Consider the following 5,506-nt stretch of genomic DNA (forward strand, 5'->3'; position numbering starts at 1 on the left):
AAAGAGATCCTCAATACGAGGCAACGGATGCTTGTTCTTGATGGCAACTACATTCAGATCCCGATAATCAACGCACATTCTCTTCGCGCCATCCTTCTTCTCTACAAGCAGTACAGGAAAAGCCCAAGGAGAGAAGCGGTGACGGATATAGCCCTTGGCTAGTAACTCATCGATGGTCTTCTTAACTTCCTCATGCTCAACGAGTGCCATACGATAGGGCCGTTTAGCAATAGGAGCTGTGCCAGGCAAGAGATCAATAGAAAACTCAATGTCGCGATTAGACGGCATACCTGGCAGATCATCCGAAAAAACATCTAGGAATTCAGACACCACGCGAATACCATCCGTGGGTCTAGCCTCCATCTGACAGAGAAATCCAAAAGGCTCCGAAGCACTGACTGTGACTTCCTGTCCATCCGGTGCCTATTGGTGGACAGTCCTCTGAGCACAATCAATCCTGACACCCTATCTAGCAAGGGTCTCCATTCCCAAGATCATATCGATACCCTTGGTGTCTAGCACCATCAGATTTGCACTGAACTCTACCCCCCTTATGACCACACTGACTCTGGGACAGAAGATATGAGACCTCAACTGCCCTCCCGGTGAAGATACTAACATGCACCTTTTTAATGTGCTAGTATGAATACCATGATGCTCGATAAAAGACCAAGTAATGAAGGAATGCGTAGCACCAGTATCGAAAAGCACTGTAGCAGGGTGGGTATTAACCATGAACGTACCAATCACCACGTTGGGAGTCTCGGCCGCCGACTCGGCCGTCACATGGTTCACCCTGCCCTGTGATGGCGCCTTGGGCTGAGCTGGGTGCCCCTGCTGTCCAGACTGCGCCTTCCGGGGACAAGCGTTAGCGTAGTGTCCCCGCTCGCCGCAGTGATAGTACGCCCGTGGGAATGCTGGAGTCTGCTGTCCAGCAGGAGAAGTAGACTCTCCCTGCCGTGGAGCTGGTGGAGCTGAGCGTGCCGGAGGTGCTGGGAACGTCTGGCCCTGTCCCGCCTTCTGCTGCTGCTGAGGACGAGGCGGGTACTGCTGCTGTCGCGGCTGGTACGGCAGAGGTGGCCTCTGCTGCTGCTGCAGGTGCTGGTATCGAGGCCGAGTGTTGCTGCCAGACGCAGCAGGAGCCATCTTCCTCTTCTTGTCCTCAATCTCCCGGCGCTTACGCTCGGTGTTGAGGGTAGAGTCAACCAGATGGATGAAGTTGTCGAAGCGGTGGTTCATGAGCGCATACTCAAGATGATCATCTAGCCCGTCCCTGAAGCGCTCCTGCTTATCGCCATCATTGGCGACCTCAGTAGGGGTGTAGCGAGCAAACTGGAGGAAACGATCACGGTACTCGGTCACCGTCATAGCTCCCTGAAATGATGAGCACCGGAAAAAAATGGAAATTACTCAGCATTTCCAATTTCACAAAGATAAACAAGGGTGGGCTTGAGCTCAAAAAGGAATTGCGGAAAGATTTTACTCTAATTTACCTGCTTAAGCGCAAGGAACTCCTTGTGCTTCATCTTCATCACTCCAGCAGGGATGTGGTGGTTCCTGAAGCACTCCCGAAACTGGACCCAAGTGAGGGCGTCGCGTTCCCGAGCTAGGTAGGACTCCCACCAATCGAGAGCTGAGCCTCGCAGCTCTGCGTACAGAACTCGCTCCCTGTCCTCGCACTGAGCGACATCCAACTGGCGCTCCACCGAGCGAAGCCAGTCGTTAGCCTGGAGTGGATCAGCCGCATGGGAGAACGTCGGCGGGTGACCCCTCAGAAAGTCTGCACGCCTGTCGCGGGGGTGCTGCGGTGGAGGAGGTGGCGGCTGAGTGTGGATCTGCTGCAGAGTCTGAACAGTGTTGTTTAGAGTGGCTATCATCTGCATCTGGAGCTAGAAGAACAGATCCGGAGTCAGAGGTGGAGGCATCGCATCGGCGTCGGCTGGTCGGTACCCTGGTTGTTCTGCCCCTGCTGGCTAGAACCGGTGCCGGTGCTCCTGGTGTTTACCATCTATTTGCAGCAGAACAAAATTTATAAGAGATAGATATGGTATAATTCTGGAAAGAAAACTCTGATAGGATAAAGTAGAGAGTAAAGAGTGGACGGTTTCACCCCCAACGGTCTATCTCAATTTTATTACTTAATTCAAGTTTGCATTATAGTCGATTTGCATGAGCAAGTTTAACTTCTAAACTATGCAGTCAACCAAAAATCCAAATCAAACATTTTGCACAATCACAAACACTTAATATCCACACTTTAGCCGAGTTTATCACACCACTCGACAAAAAGAAACAGGCGCTCTAGCGTATTTTTCTTTTGCAGGGCATCCTAGGCTTATGAGGACATACAGAAAATTGCAGACCAAGGTCTATGGAAGGGACCCGACTAATTCTCGGAAAAGACAATAGAGAGAACTAGCAAATCGAAGTTTAGGACTCAAGGAATAGAAGCAGAAATGGATTTTTGAGTTTGCGAAAGCAATGGCAAGAGAAAGAAAGTCCTTAGACTCGACCATTTCTATCTAGGCTTTGTCCTATAGTCGACATGGATCTGATACAAATTCTGTCACACACGATTTATAAGAGCATAAACCGAGTAATCATATATGCGCCAGGATCAAGTCATGCATATATACAACAGAATCATCAAGATATCACAACACATATAAGAAAATAAAAGCGTATAAATAATAAATGAATATCTTTATTACAACTGAATCAAGAATCAGTTCAAGGAGTGTGGAAGCGTAAAATAAATACATGAAGAACAGGGCGCCACAGGGACGTTGGCTGGGAGACAAACGCCTAGAAATCATCAAGTCCGCTGATGTAGTCCTCCACGTCGCCTGGTACTGAGCAGCAGTCTAAGATATCCCAAAAAGAACAGAAGAGTGGAGAAGGCAAGTGTGAGTACACAACTTGTACTCAACAAGTATAGCACAAACTATGAGGCTCTACGGTTAGCTGACTCAACTGCATTAGCTTTTAATCTTGGCAAATTTTTATTAAAGCTATTTACTACAAGTGGATGAATTACCATAACCCAGATTATATAAATAAACAATTAAGATTCATCATTTGTCTACTGAAATCCAAAAAGCCACCAAAGATAAACCCCACTAATCAGACGGAGGATCTGGGCCGCTCATAACCGTGAGCATGGCTAGTATACCAGTTTTACACTCTCGAGAGGTTGCACAACTTTACCCACAAGTCGTGAGCTACGCTAGTTGTTCATCACACTTCCTTATTTGAGATGACTAGCAAGCGAACTACGAGACCGTTACAAAGGATCACGTTAGTAAGGTGTAACCGCTAAGGTTTCTGGATCAGCAATGATGGGGCCCACCTCACGGGGGTACAAGCACACAGCACAGACCAAGCCGAAGGAGCAGGGACCATTGAAGCTTACCACCCCTCTTGCCCCGCAGGTAAGTTACGCCCAAACCAAAATGACCTAATTAGTAAGTCAAGACCGTCCCATTCCAGTCTTGTGGTTGCGCGGTTGTCCCAGGTTGTCGCTCTATGAATCGGTCCTTAGGGAGAGTGGCCAACCAAGCACTAAGCACCGTGCTGGCCCCCTAAACCATGTTTCTAATAAAACATATTTTAACGAGATGGGAGCCGCTCAAGCACACAGCATAGAGGGCCACTCTTAGGATCAAGTTGCATATATCATTAATCAAATTTAATTAAAAAGGACCAAGTGTATGAGAGCGCAGTACCTAGCACAACTAACCAAATGCAACCCAAGGTGTTTATATCTAAAGGATACAAGTGGCTAAGAAATCCTTATAGGCACACAGTATTAAAATGCAGTATGAAATTGTATTTAAAAGTGATAGGATGTTCATGTTATACTTACCTTCCTCAAATTTCTCCTACTGCTGCTCAAAGGGCTCTGAAGAAGGTGGCTCCTGGTACTCCTCCGGTGGCTCAACATCTACTCACGATCGAAACGTCCAAGCATGGTCCACATAGGCACATACATGCAAACAAGGGCAAAAGATAGGAAACAATACAACAATACAATTAAACAGCACACAAACTAAGCTAAAACTATTCTACACATTACAACAATCGCGTGAGCATGAAAACCACCGAAAACGGAACTAAGACGCGAAAACTAGGGCTAAAACAAGCAATAGGGGCTTAACTGCGAGAAAACCGAAGGTTCTAGGGGTTTCTGTGTAAAAACCGAGGGCCTAAACCTAATTAAACTATAGACACAGGGTCTAACACGCTAAAACCCAAGGGTTGGACTGCGGACCCAAAATCTAGAAAGCTCAGGGGCTTCGGTGCAAAGACAGGGGCTCCACTGGAATTACTTTTGAACTGGGTTGGAGCGCGGGTTGGTTTAAAGGAAACTCAGCGTGTCTTTAGCAAAGCTGCCAGAGCGAAGGGGTATCTTCTAATCTGGACCGTCGGATCTGGATCGAACGGTTCGGGTGAGTTCCGGTTCGGACGGTCCGATCAGCACGGCGAGGGTCCAGACGGTCCGATCTGGACGGCGAAAATGGATGGTCCGATCTGGATCGGACGGTCCGACCTGAACGATGGAATCGGGTCCGTTGGATCTAGATCGGAGGGCCGGATTGAAGGGGTACGCAATCTAATCTCACGCGTTGATCTCGGATCGGGCGGTTAAGGTTAAAAGGGAGCGCTGCCGGCGGCGGAACTCACCGGTGACCTTGTTCCGCGGCGCAGCACGTCTCGGGGTTCGCCGGAGTTCATCAAAATCAATGCTCTGGGGGTCAAATCGATCGGGTTTTGGGCTAGGAAGGTTCAGCGTGACACGCGTGATCAACCTAGGGCTAAGGCGGGGCTGAGGGGTGCTCTGGGCTGTGCGCACGGCGGCGGAGGCGGTCCTGCACGGCAGCGCACACCGGCGTGCGGCGTTCCGATCTAAGCAAGGGCCAAGATCTACGACATCTAGCACCAAAAGGACCAGGGGGACATTCTGATGCTCACCGAGGGCTTGGATTGACCAGAGCGGCAACATAGGGTGATCGGTAGCGAGGTCTGAGCAGCGGGACGGGCGGTGCTAGTGGGGAGGGCTACTGCAGGGGTCCTCCGGGCTTCTGATCCCCACGGGTAGGCTCATGGTGCTCCTGCGGAGGTGCCACGGGGTTAAGAGGGTCGGAGGGCTAACGGCGGTGAGGAATCGAGGTGGCGGAGCTTCTCACCGGCGGCGGGTCTCGGTCAAATTCCGGCCACTGCCGGCGTAGAGGTCGAAGGTGGTGGCCTCAGGAAGCTTCCTGGTGGAGCGGCGAAGCTGCTGCGGGCCTTGGCCGGGGTGGAGGTGTAGCGAGACGGCCGGTCCACGGTGGGGCAGGGAGCTCGGTGCGGCGGAGCAAGGCGGCGGTGGTGCTAGGGCTTCGGGGCGGTGTCTACGGTGGGGATAAGGGTGCAGGTGGGGTTTGCGGGTGCGTTTAAAGGGGAAGGCCGGGGATCTCGGGGGGGGGGGGGAGGGGGGCACGCTCGAGGAATGCAGGTGAGGATCACG

The sequence above is a fragment of the Panicum hallii genome, unplaced genomic scaffold, assembly GCF_002211085.1.
Source record: "Panicum hallii strain FIL2 unplaced genomic scaffold, PHallii_v3.1 scaffold_40, whole genome shotgun sequence".
NCBI classification, from domain to species: domain Eukaryota; kingdom Viridiplantae; phylum Streptophyta; class Magnoliopsida; order Poales; family Poaceae; genus Panicum; species Panicum hallii.